The sequence below is a fragment of the Anabrus simplex genome, chromosome 1, assembly GCF_040414725.1.
Source record: "Anabrus simplex isolate iqAnaSimp1 chromosome 1, ASM4041472v1, whole genome shotgun sequence".
Classification (NCBI taxonomy): Eukaryota; Metazoa; Arthropoda; class Insecta; order Orthoptera; family Tettigoniidae; genus Anabrus; species Anabrus simplex.
The window spans coordinates 975430725-975458252 of NC_090265.1; positions in this window are offsets into that span (position 1 = coordinate 975430725).

Genomic DNA, 27528 nt, shown 5'->3' on the forward strand with positions numbered 1-27528 from the left:
GTACGGTATGTGAAATTACTTCTAATAATACTATACAACTGGTATAAGATTAAAATTAACACTGAATTTATTCACATATTTATATTTTACCCATTTTGGAACCTAAGTAGCATAACGACCTGCTGCGTCTTAACCAGAGCCCCTTTTGCCACCACTTTTCAGAGTTCCTGAAGGGCCTTCACAGCTACCGTAGCGGTCCCAGGGCCCTCGAAGTCCCCACTGTACTTCACCCCTACAGGCAGTCCCCTACTTGGGTTGTCCAAACTCCATAGACCAGGGGATGGAATTAATTTAATCACACACATTTATTATTTACAATATCCTGCACTGGTCGAATGCCCTCTAACATTTAATTTATTATCTCTGTTGTTGTTTATTCTCTTCTTGAATATCTGTACAGATTTTGGAAAAGGATCAAACACTACCCCTGGTAAACTGTTCCACTCCTTCACGCCCTTCCCAATGAGAGAAAATTTACCCCAATCGCTTCTGCTAAAATTCCTTCTAATTTTGTACTTGTGGTCATTTCTACCAATATAATTATTTTCCAACCGAAGCCTCTCACGGATATCTCCCCATGCTTCTTCTCCTGTATAGGCTCTATATAATCCTATAAGTCTAGTTTTCTCCCTTCTCTTACTTAAAGTTTCCCACCCAAGTTCCTTTAATATTTCTGATACACTACTCTTTCTCCTGAAATCCCCTGTTACAAACCTTGCTGCTTTCCTCTGCACACCATCTAGTTCTTTTATTAGGTATTCTTGGTGAGGATCCCAAACACTGTTTGCATATTCCAATAATGGACGAACCATACTTAAGTAACTTTTTTCTTTTAATTCTTTGTTGCATCCTTTAAGTAGTCTCATTATGACATGTAACGATCTGTATGCTTTCCCAACAATGTCATCAACATGACCCTTCCAGTGCAAATTACTTTCAAATCTCACACCTAAGTATTTGCACTTGCCATGGCAAGATCAGTAACTAATGTCTGGAGTTCGTCATTGTTGTTTGCCAGTAATGCAATATCATCAGCAAATCTCAAGTTGTTAAGTCTTCTGCCATTGCTCCTTATACCCTTTCCTTCTCAATTTAACTTCGGCATTGCCATCTCCAAATTAAATTAAATACCTTGAAATTACATTTAAAATAGCTTTAAAATGTATCCTCAGTTCAGGACATTGGGCTTTAAGTAATTGAACCGAACTTAGATTTAATGCGATGTGATTGCTGTCACCGAAGTTGCAAGTGGACTGGAGTTCATGGTATTTTCTATACATTACCTAGATTATTCGTGACACAAGCTAAAGTGCAATCAAGAGAATCTAAGGAGACCCCAAAATAATTGGAGTATAACGGTGTGGACACTTCATTACGGCGTACTATACTGTTTATTGTTCACGCTGTCTCCTTGGGAAGATAACAACTAAAATTTTGTAGGTTCGAACACTGGAGGTATTACGAACTCTAGTTGAGAGCAAGTAAGTAACTTACCAAACCGCAGAGCGATCCCTTACTTGTGCGCACTGCAATTAAATTAATATTCTGTGTACAACTTTAGAGACTGACAGTTCCTATTACCACCGTGGAGTTAGAGACCATCTGAGGCACTGTGATCAAGTTTGCTGCAAGCTTCACGTTTCACTACAATCAATGTTGGCCAAGCACACGAAGCTGTTCGTCTCATTCTTATACTTCTGCTTCAACTACGGAGTCTATCCCTAAAGGCCTTTTACACTCTCAAAGTTGATATCATATGTCCTAGTTAAGGGGGACCCTACCAAAATATTGCCCCAGAAATGGCCAATTGGTGCTGGTAGATACTTCAAACCTTGGAACACATGGTGAACCACTACCGTGATTTATTATTTCCATATCTTGTGTATGTGTATTGGATTCGCATTGTTTGCGATCAGCTGTTATTGTAGCATCATGGCTACTTTTGATTCAAGAAGTGGTGTGCTACTTTGACTTGAACCAATACACGACAGGTGGCGGTCGCGTCACGTCTTGTCATGAAAGTTTCCTTTCTGCCCTTACTTGACATACCTGATTCTCCTTGTTTTGACTCATCATCTAGTTTATGCTTGGAAACGGAGACGGATGCCATAAATACTGCCTTTCTTACTTATTCTTGGAGTGGTCGCATGGGTTTTGTCGATGTTAATGGACGCACCGTGTCTCTCACACCCATTTTTCCCCAGTGTTTTTACTATTAGTCTTTTATATTTTATTTTCAATTGCAGTATTATAGGACACTTCGCAATTATTTTAATGCAGCTGACATGATTACAATATTTAACTATCCCCTTTTTAAATAAAAGATGTGCTCTTATAATTAAGCTGAAAAACTGATAGTTTTCTGTTAAGTTCTGAATGGTAAAACTTAGTAACATCATAATTTTCACTTTGCCCTGCATCTATTTTCAGCACAGTCTTAATAAGAGATGTTTTTGAGAATTTTGCACATGAATAATTGCTACAGAAATATGGACTTTTTCAGGTATGTTTGAATTATGTGTCATAATTACGATAATCAAATCAAAAACCAAATTAGTTTTTTTCTATTTATTTATTGACTTGTGGCGTGGCTCAGGCTATGAAGCCTGCTGTTATGCCAAACCATCTCATATGTACTACATTGTACAAAATACTCAGTATTAGGATTTCTAGTTACATATAATTAATTATAAAATTAAACTTAAATAATAGTTATAAACAAAAGGTAAATTTCTGAGAGTCACTATTAAAAAAACATTAAATACTAATTTCTTAAGTCTATGTACCATTTATAACATGTTTAAAAAAATACATTTCTACTATGTATGTCTCTAATAACAGCCGGAAGGGAATTCCAAGAGCGTATGGTTGCAGGTATGAATGAGTTGCCGTACCCGGTCGTGCGGTAAATTGGGAAGCTCAGCAGGGAAGAGGTTTCTGACCTTGTAGGTATACTGTTTGGAGATGACAAGTATTTAAGATCCATTCTCAGATAACTTAGTGTGTCTGTACGGAGAATGTTGTGAACAAGCGAAACAGAGTGAAGGTTTCTTCTCTCCGCCAAATATAACCACGACAGCTGTTCAAGACAAGGTGACATATTACAATGCCTGGGCATATTTAATACAAAACGGATGCATGTATTATAAGCCCGCTGAAGTTTAGCTTTAAGTGTGGTGTTTAGGTTGTTGTACATTACGTCACCATAATCGAAGATGGGTAGAATTAAGCTTTGAACAAGTAACTTTCTCGTATTTAGAGGAAGGAGATCCCGTAAACGTTTAAGAGAGTGCAAAGGAAAGAATACTCGTTGGCATATTTTCGTCGTGTGCTCCGTCCAGTTTAAGTACTTATCAAAAATGAGGCCAAGTTTTTTTACAGTTTCGTTTATTTGTATTGGTGTTGCGTGGAATAGGATTGGGGGAATTTTAACACTTTTCAGTTTGGTATGATTACTTTTGGATCCAATTATGATTGCTTGCGATTTGAATGGATTGACTTTAAGAGAATTATTTTTAGTCCAGTCTTTTATATTTTCCAGGTATCGTTTAGTTTGTTAATGTCTAGTTGGATGTCGTTCGGGTTTGTTTGTATATAAAGTTGAATATCGTCTGCGTAGAAATGGTATTTACACGTTTTTATATGTTCTGGTAGGTCATTTAAGTACAGTGAAAATAGCAGTGGCGCTAGAACACTGCCCTGAACTACGCCACTTCAGTTTGTTGCTAGTGTGGCACTTTCGTACCTGCTGAAACGCACTGCTGCCGCCCAATTAAATAAGAGTGCAGCCACGTCTGTGCGCTTGAAGAAAATTTTTGTGCTTGTAGCTTAGCTAATAATATTTCTCTGTCCACACAGTCAAATGCTTTACTTTTAGAAACACATCCAAGTACAGGGAAACACCTTTTCAATCAATTTCTAGGCAGATTCTGCAGATAAGTTGTCCATGTTTTCCGCAAATGAATTTTTGGTACTTCGGGTAGACGGAGGATGTCTTCCTGTCTTTCTTTGTTTGGCAAAGAAAATATCTCTTTCTTTTCCTGGAATCTTCTGTGCTAGTTACTTGCTCATGTTGGTTGCCCTCCTTTTTAGGATCAAATTAATGACAGTCTTCAAGGTTTTTGGGAGGTTCTGCTGCAATAATCTTAACTTCAGGTAGTCTTCAGTCAGTTCCTGGGCGAGATATTTCAGTCACAATCTTCTTGTTGCTTCTTGTACTGAATTTATACACAAAGTGTTGATTCCAGCCAAGTCCACGAGATAATAAAATACAGTTTGATCGACTGTATCAACGCCACCTTTCCTAAAATCATAAAATGTTATCACTTCAGGCCTCTCTATCTCTAGAATCGCGATCAAACGATTTTGCATTGTACATTGTACTCGTCAGCACTACCTAGGTACAATCTTACCTTTCCTTGGTACATACGATCCAAGTGTCTTCTTTTAATCGAAGCCAAACAGAGATGATTTCTCAGCACGTCCTCTGCTCGTTATGAAATGCTCCTTCATATTTGAGCGCATTGTATCCACCATTGTCAAGTTGTGATTATTCATCAGATCTTGGGCAAGAGGAATACTAGTAAATCGATTGTTAAATGTCACATTGCGGCCTGTACCTGAGATGGGTTGAGCAAGCCGAGTTACAATCATTGATGGGGTCTGATCTATTCCCAGGTAGACCTCCATGTTGGTTATGTAGAAAGCTCAAGGATCCACCATAGTGAAAATTTTTATGCCATATTTTACTGGCCTGCTTCTCGTGCACTGACGAAACTTTCAATTAACATTAAATGGCCAAAGCGGTTCATCAATTGCTACGTATTCTCCAACCGTGTAGTTTACTTCACAGCATTCCATGAACTCTTCAAGCATTTCTCCCACCGGTGCCAGTCTATCCTCAGCAATTCTTTGTTCCCTGTCTCTTTTGTCATAGAAACGAATCATTCAAAGTAGGAACTTGAAGCTCTGCTGTGACATTAATGCGTGAAAGATCTGTACTCCAGTACCATCAGCACTTCAGAGTTCATCTGTAAACGTGATATTTTGAGCATCCCAGCATACAACAACAATCCTACAAGTGCTTCAATTTCCCTATTGTCTGTTTCTTTTGCATCATGTTCCCATCCATAGTTCCCATTTGATTGACCAATGCAAATATTTGTGTAAAATACAATATTTTCAATCATGTCATCAGGTAGTGAAACAACTGAAAATTTTGACTGGATCTTGAGCTGTTTTGGCATTACCTTCCATACCTAGCAAATTGCTTACAATGTTATGTTGCCGAGTTCTCACCGATTTAGTGGGGTCGGCTACTTTCCACTTGGTTTTTCCGTCTTTTCCTTCGTAAAATCCATGGGAAGCTAAAGGAATTTTCTCATCTGATGCTGTGTACTCAATAGCGCCACTCGTTTCTTCAGAATCAGAAACTCCTGAAATATCACTTTGTTCGGGAACACACTCCTCACCGTTCTGTTCTTAATCGTCAGTTACATCACTGCCAAAATCACTTTCATTTCCACTAAGAAGAACTTCATCTTCAGATTCTTCAAATAAGGGACGATTCCAGGGAGTATTAACCTCGTCCATTGTTACACAGGAGTAAAAATGTACGAAACTAACAATGCGAAGTTTGACAACGAAGACCAACGTTAACAGTCGCACCGAGTATGTGAGACCCTAAACAGCCGGTACGCACAAGTGTCCAAGGCAACAGAGGGGGCTACTGTATTCGGTTGAAGGTCGGGAGCCAAGAAGCTACCAGAGCGTGGGAAGCAATTGATACATTCCATTCGGGTCTCGTAGACCCACCACGAACACTCGTGTTATAAATGATATTTCAATGGTTTTAAAGGTTATTTTCCTAGATCTCGTGGATTCCGGATTTTTGAAATAATTATACTTATTTCCAGATGTCTCTCCTGTGAAATGTGTTTTGTGTGTTAACTTGGTACTGAGATGCTTTGCCGTACACATGTATTGGGATTTTATAATTTTCTCTGTTATTCGTATCCATACAACTCGAACCTAATACCTTTTCGTTTTCTTTTCGCTAGTTTTTAATTTTCTTTGCATAATTGTGAGAACTATTGCTGTTATACGTTCTGTTGTTACTGTATGTGTGGTGGAGTGAATGCTGTGTGTGGTTCGAAGCTGTTGTTTAATTTATGCTGTGTGGAGACGGTTCACTGCTCATGCCTTAAGGTCTTGTTTTAATGCTTCGTGACTGTTGCACGCACCTAGTGTCCGTACGTGGATCAATTGTACGGTATGGGGATGCGTTTAGCAGAGGGAATTATTGGTTGTCAGGTGAGATGAGTACGTAATAAATAAGGCCTCATAGACGTGATCTGTTTCACTGTTTTGAGTGAGCAAGATGAGCAAATACATAACCTGTATTATAAATGGTGATCAATGGGCCGTGGTGTGTCATCTAGTAGGATTTTAAATATTTAGGTGTCTGCACGTGCGGACGCATAAATGGTAGTCTAACGGGACGTATATCATTTGATCTGATTTCGATATTTAATTAACTCTAGCACTTACTCTTATCTTGGAAGTTTTCGCCGTTTGTATGTTTTCCTTCTTAAGAATATTCCCCTCTTAGTTTTTTTTTGTATCCAAGGCAACTATGGCAATGCATTTATTTATTCGAGTATCATCTTCCATGTTTTGTCCCTTTAGCGCATGTCTGATCTTATCTTGAACAATACCAATTACAATACTCAGACCGTACCGGGCCAAAGATGACATGGCGAGGAATAACCTAATGAAGGTCGTGAGAACGTTGTATTACGAAAATGTTTATCGAAAGTTTTCAAAAAAGAACTTAGAATTTGATATGTAAAAGAGAAATAGTAATATTGCATGCTCTTTATCTAGGAGACTTATTTTCTTGTTTAACGTCGCATTAACAACATCGAAGGTTTTCGGCGAGGGAAGGATGGGAAAGGGCTAGGATTGGGAAGGTATCGGCCGCGGCCGTAACTAAGGTACAGCCCCAACATTTTCCTGGTGTTGTAATGGGAAACCACGGAAAACTATCCTCAGGGCTGCCGACAGTGGGGTACGAACGCACTATCTCCCGAATGCAAGCTCACAGCTGCGCGACACTAACCTCACGGCTAAACGCTGTTGATGGCTATTCGTCCGTTGGACAGCGATGTAAAGGCTTACCCCTTGGTGCTTTTTGACAGGAGTAGGCTATATGCCGGCACCAGATTTCACCCTCTCCCTTCCTACTATCATATATCACATCATTCGTTTCAGTCCATTAACTACTCTGATGAGGTTGACATCAGAAAGGGTATCTGGTCGTAAGAACTCGCTACGAAGATTCATCTCACTTCATTCCCGACCCTGTAGAGCAACGGGACAAGGGTTCGACATGCATACATTTTGTTTTTTTCAAATAAGAGATTTTGCAGGTAATGTAGATACCTTTTCTAGAACTTTATTATTTACAACTATCTTGCATCATCTATGTTACAAACCCCTAGACAGGCAGCATCTGAGACTTCCTGGAACATTTATGTGATACTTAGGCGTTTGAGCAATCGTCCAATTGGCCCGGGTTCCATTCATGGATGTACAATGACGCGTGAGGTATTGGAACGCCGTGCACTCATCATAACATAACATGACATGACATGACATAACATGTACGAGTAAAGACATGGGTAAAAAATCCCATCTCGGCCATCCTAGAAGATTTTTAAGGACTACCCATGACAACATTTCACCGCCATACTGGAGAGTAAATAATAATAATAATAATAATAATAATAATAATAATAATAATAATAATAATAATAATAATAATATGGACTCAGCTATCAGGTCGCAGACCGTTAGATGTCATGGTATGTACACACAGAAGGCCAACCAGTTTCAGCGTTACAACAGTCCTGCTGCCAACCATTAAAATAATAACTCTTCCGGACAGTTCATATGGCCGAGTTCATTTCCTCGGATAACGCTTATTGCGCTACAATAGGTCCACAATATGCCAACAAAAATGACAGAGTGCTAAGATTCACATCTGCCCTTAACGAACCTCCCATTGTGGGTTGGGGCGATAGAATATATCATGCCATTCGTGGTCCTTCACTCTATTTGCTGGTATCCTCATAATATAACATAATACGTAATAATACAATGAACTTGCTGATCTAATTCTGACTGGGGTCCCCGGAGCTCATTTCAAGTTCTACCACAAACAGTGACATATAATCTTAACTACATGGAAAACAAGCAAGTCTGGTCTGCTTCCACTTCTCTCTTTGATTAGCGTCAAGAGAGGATGGTCACCTGGATATATAGTAATAACAACCACCACCTTAAATAATCGTCTAACTGGACTGCGACCGAACCCGCGAACTACAGTTTAAGAGATTGACGCTATGACTGTTTCGCCGAGGTTTCTTACTTGGTACTGTTTATATTCCCTCCATTTGAGCTGTTATTCTCGCGGAAGACCTGTGAACAGAGGTGCCAAGGAAGCTGTCAGCCGTTGTTAATACGTAATAATTAAATGAACTTGCTAAACTAATTTTGATTGTGGTCCCCGGAGCTGGTTTGAAGTTCTGACACAAGTAATGAGATATAACCTTAACTACACGGAGAACGAGCAGAATATAGACTGCCAAGCAGCATCATTGGAGACAGATAAATGCGTTGATGAGTGGAACCACTGAATATTCATGAAGTGTACGCACAAAGCAACAACGGTAAAATGTCATTTTATGGATGACACCGTCTCGATGAAGGATATAAAAAATCCATAAACGAAAATGAACGAATTTTTTCCCAATAAGTTAGTACAACTCCGTATGTTGAACTACTGAAACGGATAGTTTAACCCACTACTTTTATTTCGTATCCCACATAAGTAGCTGTAAAGGGTGATGTTCGGCTTGCGATCATTCATGCACAGCGAAACGTTAAACGACTAGGAAATTGAATGTATCTAATGTTTTCTTCACAGACCACGTTGTCTTCTTTATCATACGAAAAATAATTACGTTCATTTCTTCAAAAGATGAGTTTGTCACTTGCTTCGTCCTCGTCTAAATATATGAAAGGAAGTCGATTTGGAGCGATCTATGAAAGTATACAAATGAAAATAGACGCGAATTAATGAGTCGCTACCAGAGAAGCTGATGACCACAAGATTACAATAAAAGTCGAAAAATACCAAAATTCCCAGAGGGCACCAGGCCGGGGTGTTTCAAAATTCGGGCTTAGCGTAAGAACGCTAGTGTAAGCATTTCTTTCACCCAGTTAGACCTATTTTTCAAAAGCAATGACCTACAGTTTTCATGGGCTTAACATTTTCCTGAAAATCCTAATTTACTACACCCTCCAAAAAGCAAGACGGCGGACACAATCTGCCAGACGAGTTAGAAAATTGAAATTTGCCAAGATTACGGCTTTTAGCCTGTAAGCGACGGAAATGTTCCAATATGTTCAAATGTTTAACATTTTACCCCCGAAAAAATCGAAATATGGAGGCGATTTTAATGACGTTGCAGACCTTCATTCCGAGGTATTTGATGGCTAAACGGTAAGTCGTATAACAAAAAGGATACCACAAACTGTACCCAATTTGGAGAGATATACAACTTTTGTCCTATGACGATTAGTATTTCCTCGATCCCTTGTATGCTAGATAGAGCTGCTGTTGTCAATTTTAGGAACATTTTGAACATTATACACGTGTATATTATATTTGACCCATCTATCGGAGAGATATAGTCATCAAATTCGGCACGCACATTGGCACGACTAGTGGCCATATGCGAGCCATTTTGTGGTTCTGGCTGTCATATACGCATGCAAAAAGTAAAGGAATGTGTGAAATATGCACACGAATTTCACCCTATTCAAAGTCCCTATCTCAATCCAAAGCACAAATACAGGAGATATGAGACAATATCATAGGACCAAATATGTATAACATCTTAATTAAAGTCGTCTGGCTTGCGCGGATAACAATGGTGTTGCTTTGGACTTCGACATGGTAGCACGTCGTCTTCGGATTCGTCTCAGTATCTTCTACGAGAATATGGAAAAACAAAATCAAGTACAGTAGTGAACATTTGAGGAAACTGTGGTGCGAAGACGTGAGGAAAATATATTTCTTTTGTAAAATATCACGACATATGCTTAAAAAATATCGAAGACGCATTCCAGAGAGCAGAGCTGCTTGTGGGGATTCCTAAAAGTCCAAAATCATCCAAAGGCAAGTGTCAAAGGGGCTTATCGTCTCATAGTTCAGGTGAACGAGCGTGCTGAGGCAATTTCCGCGCTGCTGGAGCTCCGGCCGAGCACATCTACTGCCCCACCAATGAGAAACGAGTTGAAACTCTTGGTCTTGAACATGTGTAATTTGTTTATAACAAAGAAATAAAAGAAAAGGCTCAGGTTCTTGAAGATGTGTAAATTTGTTTATAACTATGAAATAAAAGGTAAAAAAAAGAAAGAAAGAAAGAAAGAAAGAAGGAAACGCGTGATCTTGAAAATGAGTACGTTTGTCAATAGTTAAGAAATAAAGAGTCTTGATGTTGTGTAAATGTGTTTATAATTAAGAAATCAAACGTCGATAATAAGGGTTTATTAAAATTTTCATTTCGTCGCACCGATAAAAATAGGTCTTGTGACGACTATGGGATGGAAAATGGCTAGGAGCAGGAAGGAAGCATTTTCCTAGAGCGAAAATCGGAAAACACTGAAAACCATCTTCAAGGCAAGCTATTTCTGCTCTTCTCCTTCTCTCCTTACCTGTATTAGCAGGTGCTATTACTATACTACTCACTGACCGGAACTTAAGTACCTCATTCTTTGATCCTGCTGGTGGGGGGGATCCTATTCTTTATCAACACCTCTTTTGATTTTTGGGCACCCTGAAGTTTATATTTTAATTCTCCCAGGATTTGGGATGGTCTCCCACATTATTAGTCAAGAAAGAGGAAAAAAAGGAAGCTTTCGGTACTTTAGGTATAATTTATGCAATAATAGCAATTGGTCTTCTCGGGTTTGTTGTATGAGCACACCATATATTTACTGTAGGAATAGACGTAGATACACGAGCCTACTTTACATGCGCCACTATAATCATTGCTGTTCCTACGGGAGTCAAACCAACAATCTCCCGAATGCAAGCTGACAGTTACGCAAGTAAGAAACTTTATCTGCTGACGTATAGTCATTTAAAGTGTATTTAAGCTCTGTGTATATGGCATTTTAACTTGTTTTTATGTTTTTGGATTATTTATAGGTTTTAAATATTTTGGATACTTTTATTAACTTGCCGTTTTTAAATTACATGGCTGAAGATGACCCTACACAAGGGTTGAAACCGCTCCCATATATCTGAAATGGTGTAATTCTTAGTTTTTAATTTAATTTTGCATTGGAATGTGGAGAATTCCTCTCCCATTCTTCTGACAGCTACGTGCCTCAAACCACGTGGCCACTCGCTCGGTAACAGTAAGTTTCAAACCCATACTAACTAGATAGGTATTTTTATTTCGGCCATACCTATCACGCTGTATGTGTTTTATGTCAATAGTTGCGGCCGTAACCCCAACACAACCCCGTTTGAATTGCTTTTTTCCAGTAAACAGTTTGGAATGCAGTGTAGTTTGCCTGCGAAAGCCCCGACGATCTCTGATGGAAATACCGCCGTACTTCGTTCAACGTATTAACTTGTCAAGTATTGCCATTGTCTTCAGAGCTCTTACACAATGCTCACTTAAACAAGCTCTGTACATTAATGTTATGACTGCTTTAGTTCCTTTCAACATTCTCATCTAAGGTAATTCAATTGACGTGAACTCTACGCACTCGAGGGAAGAGGCTATTGTCAATAAGGCAACAGTAGAAAAACGAGGCGTATCAAAGCAGTACTTAATTCAACAGACTGAGCAAAGTCACTCCCTTTGGGAAGTCATTAGCAAAGCCTTCTACGGTGACGAATAATCGGTCTACTTTTCGAATAGGGAGAATTTCTGACTATTAATTTGTTAATTACTATTACCCAGGGTTATATTATTTTCGTTCTTGATGTTTGTATCTAGCAACAATGAAATAGCAATGCCAATGTAGTCAACTCTTCCATCAACAAAAATAACTTGACTTTGTATTACTATTTCTTGATGGAGGGGGCGATTTTCCTTTTGTCTGTCCTTCCGCACAGACCAGTATAAACGATAGCTTTCAGTGAAGTCCCAATCACATTTATAGCCGTGACAAACGATAGCTTTCAGTGAAGTCCCAATCACATTTATAGCCGTGACAGTATGGAAGATACTGAGGCATGGGTGATACATTCGGAACGCGACTAGTAGATCTGAGTGTTATTCAGGGTGTTACAGGACAATTCGTGCCGCAATAGCACTTTCTGACGCAGTGAGCGATGCAATGACAAAATACCTCTTTCTCAATCTTCCCAAACACGTCAGCATCGGAGTTTCAAGTTTCCCTATAACCATTTAAACTTTAGTACTGCTATTTAGAGATCCAACCAGCCTTCAGGCTGATGACTACAGGCAAACGTCAATACCGTTTTTGATTTCATTGTACGCCAGGTATTTGAACCTTTCCAAAGTCATATCACTTTCATTAGATGAATTCATTAAACTTTAACGTGTCAGGCTGAGTGGCTCGGACGGTTAAGGCGCTGGCTTTCAGAGACCAAGTTGGCAGATTTGATTCTGGCTCAGTCCGGTGGTATTTGAACGTGCTGAAATAAGTTAGCCCCGTATCAGTAGATTTACTGGAACGTAAAAGAACTCCTGTGGGACAAACTTCGGACACCTTGGTGTCTCCAAAAACCTTCAAAATAATTAGGGGGACATAAAAAATTATTATTATTATTATTATTATTATTATTATTATTATTATTATTATTATTATTATTATTATTACCATGGTTGATGAATCAGCAGAGGTGAAAGAAGGTGCCGGGGTGAATGGGTCTAACTACCAAATCAAAGTTAATTTAAAAGTTTAACAAGGTTATATTTTCTGAGTTTTAACAATCAATAACAACATAATTTAACAGGATCCAAGAATTTTAACTCTCTTGGGCTACAAGCCCCTAGTTTTACAATTTTGAGCTCCTAGCTCAACTTAAAAGCTTATAATTTTACACCAAGGGCAGAAATCCCCTAATACCTGGAGCATTTGCTCCCTAATTTACAATATCAAGCCTCCTAGAGGCACTTTTCCAACACTTGAAAAGAGTTGACACGCTCTCAGGTTTTTCAAGCCTATTCCAGGCAATACCAGAACTTACAATTCTTTGCCCACAAGGCACAACTTACGGAAAATGAAACAGGGGTATCTCCTACCCAACCTACAGGGCCTTCGTGTAAAAGAAATAACAGTTAAATAAATGGCCCGAGTACAAAATGAAAGGGGGCGAACACTTGCACTCCTCTATGTAGCTTCTTAAAACCTAACGGGCACTAGGCCGAATAAACAGGGGCTATTCCCAAACTATGGAGGTGACCCGTATAAGAAAGAAATTTTAAAACATTAAGGGAGAGTAGAAAATCAGTTACCAAAACGTAGTCACCTCAAACCAAAATGAAGGGGAGCTTGAGAGGGTAAATCACTCTCTATCCCCGAATTAGAGTTACAGATTTAATTAAGTTTTTACATAAGCCGGAAGAAAATTACATGTTTAGAAAGATAGGTTACATGATCAAGGTTTCGGACCTTTCCCGCGGATTAAACTGCTGAGCTAGCAAGAAATAAAGATGTTAAACGGCCATTACCTTGCTGACGACCCGCTGCCTGATGAAAGAGGCACAATCCGCCTCCTGCTTCACATCCACACACTTAGATAGATGTTGATCAAATGGCCAAGAGACCTGAAAATCAGCAGTTTATAAACCCTCGGGGAAAGTTCGAGACCTTTCATGAATGATCAAGACACACCCACGGTGTTTATTGGTTAACTTCAAAAGTTACACTCAAAATCGAAGAAGAAATACATTATTGGTCGGAAATTAATTACAGAAATTCTGGATTGGCTAAATTCAAAGCTGGCGGAAAGAAAAGATCAATATTGCCAACCCACAAATGAACGAACATAATTTAGTAAGGAAAACACAAAATTTCTTCAAAAAGGTTCCTTCACTTCGCACCAGGGTGCATGATCATAGCTTTTTAGCAGAGACATCTATGAGAGAATGTCCACACTTCTTGAAGAACGGAAAACAAAACACGTTGAAATTCACACAGTATGGCAACTTCATAATCACAAAATTCTGAGCAAAAGTTTAAGGAGGTTTAGTTTTAAGTTCATTCTCCTGTAGAGGAGGTTTTCTTGGCGCAAGATTTAAAAGTACGGCGTAGGGGTGTACCGCCCGGTACAATTATTATTATTATTATTATTATTATTATTATTATTATTATTATTATTATTATTATTATTATTATTATTATTATTATTATTATTATCAGAGTTGGGAAGTAATTGAGCACAAGTAATTGAATTACTGGTGAAGATTACATTTTTAGTAATGTTTACTTCTAATCGTTAATTTTCACAAAATGTAATTTTTACTCGTAATTTATTTCTGAAAATAAAATTGTAATCGTTACATTTCAGTAATCGATATATGTATATTGCATCGAGAGCTTGGCAGATTTGAAGTCCCAGTACTCGCACCAAGGGTATATTCCAGAATACCATGTGCACTTATTCATTTACACGCGGGTTATCGTGGTTACTGGTTGAGACTCAGGTAATCTGTACGACGTGGTCGAGATGGTGGTGGTGATGATTGTTATTGTTTTAAGAAGTACAGCTGGGCAACCACCCTATATTTACACTAATTAGAAGGTCCGAAATTTCGAAAAGTGAAGGTATCGGAAAAGGAAAGTGCCACGTAGAGCGTGGAAATGAAAGACTCCCTAGGCCTCGAAAACGTAATACCGTCGAGGTATGGAAAAAACAATAGTTAACCAAGGGAGGTGATTGGAAGGATGAAACAGACGACACTGACACAAGTAGTGGAAGCAATGCCAAACTCAGCTAACAGAACCGTTGTCGCCAACCCACGCTCCCAAGGTGAGAGTACTTGGTCTACCTTTTAGATGCCTCTTACGACAGGCAGGGGATATCGTGGATGTTATTCTACCGTCCCCATCCACAGGACATACGTGGTCGAGAATGGAGCCGGAATAAACTTGTGACGGTGAAGCGATTAAAACATTTTCTTTCCCCTATTTGAATAAACTTTTTGAATAAGATACCCTGAAAATAATTAAAACACGATAGTGACATATCTTCGGAGCAAGGAGTTATTCGGTACCATTCCATCTCCATCTGAAAAAGAAGTCTCAGTGATTCCCTAAACTCGTGTTCTGTGAAGTTATTTCTGCCAACAGTGGGGTTCGAAGCCCATCTTCCGAATACAAGCTGACAGCTAAGTGACTCAAACGACGCAGCCACTTCCTCGGTATTGCATGTTTCTGTGGTGGTTTGTAGTGTTGTATCTACACGAAGATTAGTGTATAAACACAAACACCCAGTCGCAGAAGAATTAACCATACGCAGAAAAAAAAACCTCTGAACCGAAGGCCAGTGCGCTGACCATTCAGCCAAGGAGCCGGAAATATCTAACTTATACGATTAATATAAATTTCACAGTAGCAAACGAGTTTGAAAGGTGACCTGCGGGCGCTCGAACCTGATATCTCAATTCTACGGACGGTGCATTAACCAGTTTCACTAGGATGGTTGACACTCAGTAGAATTACCTTCAACTGTTTGATGTTGACATAGCTATCTATAGAGAGGGGGCAGATAACTTGAACAAGTTTATTCTGTGACTTGATTGTTAGCTTTTTAATTTCTTTTACGTCGCTCCGACACATAGGTCTCATGGCGCCGATGGAATAGGAAAGGGCTAGTAGTGGGAAAGAGGTGACCGTAGCTTTAATTAAGGTACAGCCCAGGCATTTGCTTGGTGTGAAAATGGGAAACCATGAAAAAAAAAACCTTCAGGACTGTCGACAGTGGGGTTGGAACCCTCTCTCTCCTGAATGCAAGCTGATAGCTACGTGAGCCAAACCGTGCAGCCACCGTCCTGAGAACTTCCTGCGAGCGTGAAATCTATCTGACGAACTGTAATTCTATTAATTCTGATCTGGGGCCTATGACCTAGATGTTAGACTCCCTTAAACAACAGGCATCGTCATCATGAATTCCCACTATCTTACGAATGCAATTATTATTATTATTATTATTATTATTATTATTATTATTATTATTATTATTATTATTATTATTATTATTATTATTATATTAAAAGAGTTTACTAAAAACGCCGTTGGCAAATCCGTACGTCCGTTCCACTGGACCGATTTCCTTCATTTCTGTTTTATTCCCTCCGGAATTACATACTGGTAAATCACGAGACATTGATAGGACTTTAAATGCAGGCAACTTTGAGTAATCATAAAATCAAGTCGCTAAATGCCCGCTCCAATAATTGCAGGCGAAGGCTTACCCTAATCGCCAGTACATTCTGTTCTTAGCAGGTTGTTAAACGACCAACACTTTCATTAATATTCTGATATATGTGACTTTCATCCATGGTAATGTCACTGCTTGCAGCCATGTTTGGTTACTACCTGTCAAGCCAGAGTGTATACACTTCCTTTGATCATGGAAGCATACTATTCCCTGCTATATGCTCTTTGATTCTCTGAACTTTCCCAGCTTCTGAATATACTCAACTGATGACAGAACGTTCCCAATAACTTACGTACATGCTGCTAAGAGTAAACAGTCTACGTACTTACTGAAGGGAAGGTATCAAGTCGACTAACCTTCTCTATAACAATTAAAAAATGCAGTGACAAACACTTGAAAAACTGGGTAGTCTACTTACCCAAACCAGAATTCAGCCACGGCCAATTGTATGTTGCACTATTTAGGGCAAGATCATATGTAAATGCTAAGATCCAGACACGGCCTTATGGTCGAAGCTCAGAGAATATTGTATGGAATGTACCATAAGCTACTTTACCGGTATTAATGTTCATAACACTATTGAACAGGGCAGGGAAAAATGTGGCTGCGACAGGCATGTCAAGACAAGTTATCTGACCTTTACAACGAATGCTCGGAGCAGTACGGGTGCTCTAGTTATTATTATTATTATTATTATTATTATTATTATTATTATTATTATTATTATTATTATTATTATTATTATTATTATAATTATTATTATTATTATTATTATTAAAGGTTCTGGTACAGGAGAAGATTGACATAGGAAGCTAGAGGCTGTGCTCAAAATTAAGGTACCAAACCAAACCAAACCCCATGGCACTACAGCCCTCTAAGTGCCTCGGCCTACCAAGCGACCGTTACTCAGCCCAAAGCCTGCAGATTACGAGGTGTCGTGTGGTCAGCACGACGCATTCTCTCGGTCGTTATTCTTAACTTTCTAGACCGGGGCCGCCATCTCACCGTCAGATAGCTCCTCAATTCTAATCACATAGGCTGAGTGGACTTCGAACCAGTCCTCAGATCCAGGTAAAAATTCCTGACCTGGCCGAGAATCGAACCCGGGGCTTCCGGGTAAGAGGCAGGCACGCTAAAATTAAGGTATCACACAGACATTTTTCTGAAGTGAAAATGGAAAACCACAGAAAATCAATACACTCATCAAAATAGTTAAGCATAGGATTTTGCATTTACTCACCAGTGTCTCAATTATGGTTAAGTACTTCTTTTAATCATAGCAACCTTGCCTTCTTCACAGCCTGGAGCAATCGGCTTACGACTGGCAAACAAATCCAGTACACTAGAGCTGTGATGACAAGCTGCAAGCTTGTCAGTGTGCCTCGGTGGTATGCACTGTGCACTCGTCATACGTTGTCTATGGCAGATGGCATCAACATCATCACTTTGATCCAACAAAACATGAGACAAGTTGACGTTGCCAACACTGTTCACGTGAATAAGAGAGTTGTCTCCAGGTTGTGGAAAACGTTCTAGGACAGCTATTCAGTAGTAGAACGGCATTGCGCTGGGAGAGGAAGAGCGCTCGTCTTTCGTCAGCATCTCTATATAGGAGGACTTAATTTCCACGATATCCCCCTATTTTTGATCGGCCGGGGTGACGCTACAACTATAACTCCGCACCTCGCCGAGCCAATTCAGCATAACGGCTGGCACCAAGTTGGAAGCCGGCCCCCCAAACGACAATGTATACCCGCCTTATTCCCGGTGTGGATCCCTCCCTTTCCGAAGAAGACATTCTCACCGATCTTCGCACAGCCGGCGTCCCAGCACATGATGTTTTCAGGCTCTTGGATGACTCTACTTCCTTACCGTCAACGCAGATTCTGCTCTATCTACGCAGCGCGGACGAAATGCTAAGCCTCCAAGCCATCGGCGCGACTCTTCACCACAGATTCTACGAAGTGGTGCATACTCCTTCGTACATCCTCGATCAGCTCTTCGCACACCCATCTTCTCTTCCAACGGTCAACGAATCTAAGCCGCCATCGCTTTCCCTATCCACTTACCCCACAACTACTTCCAGCACAACCATTACCACGTCCGTCTATACCTCATCCCGTATTCCCGTCACTACTACCACAACTTGCCACCCTTCGTCCATCATGTCATCATCCCTCATAATTTCCTCGACTTCCGCACAACTTAGTCCCCAGCAACTCCCTACCACCTCCTTGGATTCGACCGCCGCAGCACCGCCATCGCCATCACCATCTTCACAAGAAGACACCGTAGCAGCCACCGCCACACCTTCATCGCCCCAGCAGCCTCCACCGTCATTCCATGCCATGTCAAGTTGTGTTCTCCGTGGCATCGAACCTGCCATCTCCGAAAGGGACATCATACGCGAACTTCAAGCAGCAGGCGTCCCCGCCCGTCGCGCGTTTCGAATTCACAACGCCCACGGACCTACATATATGGTGCGGCTACACCTTCCTACTGAAGAAGATGTCCAACACCTGATTAGCACCGGTGCCCGTATCTACAGTCATCACTACAGAGTGGAGCCTTCTCGTTCTGCACCCCCAACTGTAACCCTACACCTGTTCCACCCCCTCAACCCGTTCGTCCACCCCCTCCCCAAACTAGCTTCTTCCTCCCACCACTTCTGACATTAGACCTCCTTCGCTTTCTCGCCACTTCCCTATCTAACATCACAGCTACCCTTCATCTCCTCACATTGCATCTCCACCCTGGAACTTTCTTCCAACCTACACACCTCGCACACATCATTCCTTTAATCCCATCTACGTAGCCACGAGGCCCCATCCGTTATCATTCCACACTCCTTCTTTTACCCATCTTTCGCCTTCATCACACCTCTCTCTCTCTCTACATATCTCACGGCCCGAGAGAGAGCGTAACTCTCTAGGGGGCCCGCCCCGCCCTATGGACGGGGAATGAAAACTTTCTCAGACAGACAGATTGCGCTGGTCGTCTAAGCTTTCAGCTTTCAGCTTTCAGCTGACAACGTGCACTGTAAAGCCTACTTGTTCAGCTGCTATTGAAACAAAGGCTCTTATAATTTCATTGTCACTCCTATTGAACAATTGAACTTAATATTATTTCAAAATATTTAATTATATGAGGCGTCTAGTATCAAAACCGGCCAAGTCACAAAATTTACGAAAATGAGTTAAGGTTATAAATTTGAAGTATAAGTTTAGCACTATCAGGTGAAACAAGAATATGCTTTAAAATCGTCCATGTCTTCATGTTATAGAGCACTGAATTCTCGGTCGTGCAATAGAATCGGCCAAGTCATGCAGCCAGTGAATTCAAAACCGGCCAAGTCAAGGAACGAGCGACAATCTTTATGATGCAGCATTATTGTCTGGAATCTTGTGTTGTTACATTAAGCAACAATGTGATAATATCAGTAGGCAAAATCGTTCCTTGTAATGTATATTCTTTGAAGTCATTATATTTTGTTTTTTGTTCGTTTGCAACACTGATTTACGTATGCGCGGGCTTCTTACCGTCATTGGCGCCAAAGCAATCCTATTTCCGGTGTGCTCGTATTTTGTCATTATTGTGTGCTGTAACGTGGATATTGTTCCGAGTGGTGAACTAAAAGATTTACTTTCATACCTTGTGAAATTGTACAAAATTGCAACAAAAACGGCCAAGTCAAAATTTAAATTAACAAAGAAGATGGGTTAATTATGAGTTAGGTTTCTCAAAACAGCGGAACTTAAATATTAAACCATTAAGGATATAACTGTGAAAAAAGTCTTTTCTGACCATCATTGCTTTGTCTCTACAGGTTTTTCGTCCATATTGAAAAATATGCCTTGAGTGACTTGGCCGGTTTTGATACTAGACGCCTCATATTACTCCTTTTGTTCTGACAAAGGTTCGCGCGTAAATGAAATGTCTTTTGTCATTCAAGGGACTTCCTGTGAAATATTGTTTTAAAGCTTCTCACTGCGTCAGTAACCTTCCCTGTTTGTACAAAATAATTCACATGCTCTATTATGAACCAGGATATCAATAAAGAATACATTTCAAGAAAACATTCTGTTGTTACCTCTAAACCTTTGCACAGTCAGGGCAACAAAATATAGCCTAAGCTGAGAGTACTGGCAATACAGAGGGAACTGGCTGCACGGTAGGGGGTCGTGGAGCTGTACACTTACATTCAACAGATGGTGAGTTCGAATTACACCATCGAAAACCCTGAAGATGGTATTCCGTCGTTATCTGCTACATTTCCACACCAGGTGAATGCTCGATTTGTGCGTAAAGGTCACCGTTGCTATTTTTTCGGTTTTTACTTTTCCATCCCAGGGTCGACAAAACTCCATGTTTTCGCATCGCTAAACGGCTAGCAAAATATGATGTTTGTTGTTTAAACGGGCCTAACATCTAGGTCTTCGGCCCCTAATGGTACGAAATGAGACGAAATAAAATGACAGATTAAAAGTCCAAAATCCTCCACTGACCAGCATTCAAAACGTGAGGACTGGATGGATGGATGGATGGATGGATGGATGGATGGATGGATGGATGGATGGATGGATGGATGGATGGATGGATGGATGGATGGATGGATGGATGGATGGATGGATGGATGGATGGATGGATGGATGGATGGATGGATGGATGGATGGATGGATGGATGGATGGATGGATGGATGGATGGATGGATGGATGGATGGATGGATGGATGGATGGATGGATGGATGGATGGATGGATGGATGGATGGATGGATGGATGGATGGATGGATGGATGGATGGATGGATGGATGGATGGATGGATGGATGGATGGATGGATGGATGGATGGATGGATGGATGGATGGATGGATGGATGGATGGATGGATGGATGGATGGATGGATGGATGGATGGATGGATGGATGGATGGATGGATGGATGGATGGATGGATGGATGGATGGATGGATGGATGGATGGATGGATGGATGGATGGATGGATGGATGGATGGATGGATGGATGGATGGATGGATGGATGGATGGATGGATGGATGGATGGATGGATGGATGGATGGATGGATGGATGGATGGATGGATGGATGGATGGATGGATGGATGGATGGATGGATGGATGGATGGATGGATGGATGGATGGATGGATGGATGGATGGATGGATGGATGGATGGATGGATGGATGGATGGATGGATGGATGGATGGATGGATGGATGGATGGATGGATGGATGGATGGATGGATGGATGGATGGATGGATGGATGGATGGATGGATGGATGGATGGATGGATGGATGGATGGATGGATGGATGGATGGATGGATGGATGGATGGATGGATGGATGGATGGATGGATGGATGGATGGATGGATGGATGGATGGATGGATGGATGGATGGATGGATGGATGGATGGATGGATGGATGGATGGATGGATGGATGGATGGATGGATGGATGGATGGATGGATGGATGGATGGATGGATGGATGGATGGATGGATGGATGGATGGATGGATGGATGGATGGATGGATGGATGGATGGATGGATGGATGGATGGATGGATGGATGGATGGATGGATGGATGGATGGATGGATGGATGGATGGATGGATGGATGGATGGATGGATGGATGGATGGATGGATGGATGGATGGATGGATGGATGGATGGATGGATGGATGGATGGATGGATGGATGGATGGATGGATGGATGGATGGATGGATGGATGGATGGATGGATGGATGGATGGATGGATGGATGGATGGATGGATGGATGGATGGATGGATGGATGGATGGATGGATGGATGGATGGATGGATGGATGGATGGATGGATGGATGGATGGATGGATGGATGGATGGATGGATGGATGGATGGATGGATGGATGGATGGATGGATGGATGGATGGATGGATGGATGGATGGATGGATGGATGGATGGATGGATGGATGGATGGATGGATGGATGGATGGATGGATGGATGGATGGATGGATGGATGGATGGATGGATGGATGGATGGATGGATGGATGGATGGATGGATGGATGGATGGATGGATGGATGGATGGATGGATGGATGGATGGATGGATGGATGGATGGATGGATGGATGGATGGATGGATGGATGGATGGATGGATGGATGGATGGATGGATGGATGGATGGATGGATGGATGGATGGATGGATGGATGGATGGATGGATGGATGGATGGATGGATGGATGGATGGATGGATGGATGGATGGATGGATGGATGGATGGATGGATGGATGGATGGATGGATGGATGGATGGATGGATGGATGGATGGATGGATGGATGGATGGATGGATGGATGGATGGATGGATGGATGGATGGATGGATGGATGGATGGATGGATGGATGGATGGATGGATGGATGGATGGATGGATGGATGGATGGATGGATGGATGGATGGATGGATGGATGGATGGATGGATGGATGGATGGATGGATGGATGGATGGATGGATGGATGGATGGATGGATGGATGGATGGATGGATGGATGGATGGATGGATGGATGGATGGATGGATGGATGGATGGATGGATGGATGGATGGATGGATGGATGGATGGATGGATGGATGGATGGATGGATGGATGGATGGATGGATGGATGGATGGATGGATGGATGGATGGATGGATGGATGGATGGATGGATGGATGGATGGATGGATGGATGGATGGATGGATGGATGGATGGATGGATGGATGGATGGATGGATGGATGGATGGATGGATGGATGGATGGATGGATGGATGGATGGATGGATGGATGGATGGATGGATGGATGGATGGATGGATGGATGGATGGATGGATGGATGGATGGATGGATGGATGGATGGATGGATGGATGGATGGATGGATGGATGGATGGATGGATGGATGGATGGATGGATGGATGGATGGATGGATGGATGGATGGATGGATGGATGGATGGATGGATGGATGGATGGATGGATGGATGGATGGATGGATGGATGGATGGATGGATGGATGGATGGATGGATGGATGGATGGATGGATGGATGGATGGATGGATGGATGGATGGATGGATGGATGGATGGATGGATGGATGGATGGATGGATGGATGGATGGATGGATGGATGGATGGATGGATGGATGGATGGATGGATGGATATGAATTTAAAACAATCAGTGGAACCGACCCACAGTCCCTCATATGCACAGAAGCTGGCGTAAAACAATAGTATTACTGACCAAGGGACTGCTTCTATAGCACGATACTGAATCGATGATGCTTGTAGTCTAAAGGGGTCCAAAATCCAAATCATCGGCCCCTCATAATGGTACATATCGCTAGAAAAGTAGAACCATGGTATTTGTCATGTTGCGGCACTAATCAAAAGTAGCGTTGACACGCGGTATTCCACACATTATGGTACTACTCACAGGTAATGCAATTCGCACATGTATTACAGACCTACTGTGTTTCGCACATTGCGGCACCCTTGACAGCAACGCAAACCTATGGTGTTCATCACGTAAGTGTACTAACCACAGGGACCCCGCACTATCCTGTGGTGTTCCTCATGTAGTGGGTACTAATCATAGGCAAGCCAGAACCATGGTGTCGCTCATATAGTGCTGCTAATCACAAACCTATTTGGTACCTAACACAGTGGTACTGCGCACAAGTAAAAGCGACCCATGGTATTCCCCGCGTGGTGGTACTAATCACAAGTAGTCTCATAGTTCTAATATAATCATCCCTTGGTTGCCCCTTTTAGTCGCCTCTTACGACAGGCAAAGGATACCGTGGGTGAATTCTTCGTCTGCGGCCTCCACCCACAGGGTTGCTAGCAAAATAAACAAACCACTTTTCCCTTTAGGAAAATCAAATTATCATAAATATGTCTCTCGGTCAAGGTCATCCATCAACGGCTGCTAATTTCAAATGGCCACCAACCATCTGCACTGTTGCTAGGTAACATTGTTTGGCCATCCATCCGTACCTTACATCACAGCCTGGACGGTTGATAGGATTACACTTTCGTCACACTAATTTCCGTAACGCAAATTCTCAGATGACCCCTAAGCATAAGACATATTTGTGTCAAAAGTATTGAAAAAGATGGCAGACTAAGGCAATGAACAGAGATATAAAGTTGCATACCTTTCATCAAGTCTGATAACAGGTGGAGTTCTTACCTCAGCCACCGAGCTCGATAGCTGTAGTCGCTTAAGTGCGGCCAGTATCCAGTATTCGGGAGATAGTAGGTTCGAACCCCACTGTCGGCAGCCCTGAAAATGGTTTTCCGTGGTTTCCCATTTTTACACCAGGCAAATGCTGGGGCTGTACCTTAATTAAGGCCACGGCCGCTTCCTTCCCATTCCTAGCCCTTTACTGTCCCATCGTCGCCATAAGACCTATCTGTGTCGGTACGACGTAAAGCAACTTGCTTACCTCAGCCCTTCGCAGAAAAGTAGAACGCTGGATACATATTAGGGCCAAAAACCAAATGAAACGAAACGAAACGAAACCAAACCCCATGGCAAAACAGCCCCGAAGGGCCTTGGCCTACCAAGCAACCGCTGCTCACCCCGAAGGCCTGCAGGTTACGAGGTGTCGCTTGGTCAGTACGATTAATCCTCTCGTCCGTTATTCTTGACAATCTACACCGGGGCCGTTATCTCACCATCAGATAGCTCCTCAATTGTAATCACGTAGACTGAGTGGACCTCGAATCTACTCTCAGGTTTAGGTCAAAATCTCTGACCTGGCAGGGAATCAAACCCGGGGCCTCCGGGTAAGAGGCAGACACGCTACACCAACACCGCCGGGCTGGCTACATATTAAGTCCGAAATATGAATTCATGATTCCTGGAAAGCGCCATGCGAATTGAAGATACATTTATACCATACGGGTAAAAATTGTTGAGCATATAAAGTTCCACAATAAAGTGCACGACAGCATGCGCCTTTAACACATAACCCACTATAACTGTTTTTATTCTCGACGATGCTGAAATATAAATATTATATGCCAGAAAACTAAATCTTAATGAAGCTCATTTCGGTTCAAGTTTCATTATGATACAGGTTCTCCTCCGAACAGAGTTCAGATTTTCATTATGATAGAGATCCTCCACCAATCAGAGTTCAGATTTTCATTATGATAGAGGTTCTCCACCAATCAGAGTTCAGATTTTCATTATGACACAGGTTCTCCACCGATCAGAGTTCAGATTTTCATTATGATAAAACTATTTGACCAATTAGGTAAGGATAGCAAAATCAAACATGTCGGACACGCATATTAATATCAATGCACCTTCTACTTCCAATATTCCACAACCACACGGCACATTCCCGCAAATTCACTTCACCAACTGTACAGTAAACAATTTGTGTTTGAAATAAAGCTAGGTTATGATAATCTTCTATCAAAGCTTTGAAAACATATGACATTGTGAAGGTCTCTGATCCAGTCACGGAAAATCAATAACCCAGCGCATGCGCTCTGGGCCTGCTCAGAAAACTCAACTGCCAAGCAACATCTCGTCAGAAATTTATGAATATTTTAAAAAAATTGCTAGCAGGACCTAGTGTTTACAGTGCACTATGTCCTCTGGTATAGGCTAGAGCAATGTTGTTACTTTCATTGATCTGTCTCTGTCTTATCCTTGGCTTTGACAATATGAAAATGACTGAGGTATGAGCGGCGCTAGTAATGCCAATCCTTATGCAGCCAGTCCCTGCTATGAATGGTGTCAAAATGTTGCTCATAGGGTCGGTTGCTGTATGCATTTCAGTGGGCTTGGCAGACTGATATGTAATAGCAACTCTGGCTCGGTGAGGAAAGCAACGGGAAACTGCCTCACTGATCATTTCCCCAGTACGCCTCTTCAGTGATGCCTAGGCCATCTATGACAGCTGATGGCAGAGCTGTTGAGGATCCCACCAGCGGCACTGCTGACGGACTGAACATACATACAAACATAGTCGTATGCAACTCGCCTGTAATGGCAATAATTAACACACGAGTATGTTTATAAAACGAGCGTACTATTATTTTACAATTTGCAGTAAAAAGGGACACATTTTATAACAACTTTTAAAATTAATTAGTTAATCCTTATCAAAATAAATTGTAAGTAATGTAGGCGATTTAATTTGCTGAATGTTATTTCGCCTATACTTTCGGAGATATCGTCGTTTTCATAATTTATTCGCGTAACCTCCATTCTGAAATAATATGAAAATGTAAATGACCAGTTTCAGAGCGACTGGGTAGATTGAGAGCCAGCGCGCGAGCTCTCAACGACTTCGGTCAACGTTCGTTGAACATGCTATGATACAATAGTGAATACTTTTCCAGTGATTTTTCGTCATATAAAATCTCTAACCCATCCTGCCGAGACAAAAAGTGAATATGGGTCGTAGTACAATGCATTCGAAAAAGTGCGTTTATCACGTAACAATGAAACTGACCAACAAAGGAATTCTCGAATGTCACAGGACAGATAAAGAATGACTGCACAAAGACAAATTCAGTGCCCAGTTTCAAGAATATTAGTCAGTATACATAGCAGTCGATAATGAAGAAGCTGAACATTACACTACAGAATTTCTAAATCCTTTACATCCGTCCGGCTTGCCACCACATAAGCTAATTTTGAAAATGGGGAGTACCTATTATATGTTACATAGTCTACACCCGCCAAAGTTATGCAGTGGGATGCGATTGGTAGTGAAAATTTTCAAAAGCTGTTCGATTGAAACTACTAATTTAATTGGCTGTCGCACAGGGGAAGCGGTCTTAATACCTACAATCCCTATGATTCCTTTAGATTTACATGGTAGGACAACCGGAAGTTTTATCCATAAGGGTAGGATTACACTAGCAAGATATTGCAGCAATTTACTTGCACGGAGCAGCTTGCTGAGCCAATTGCAAGTCGAAGTTCCTCTGCAAGCTGACTTGGGGCGGTTAGCAATTTCTTGCGCAAGACACTTGCAGCCAGTC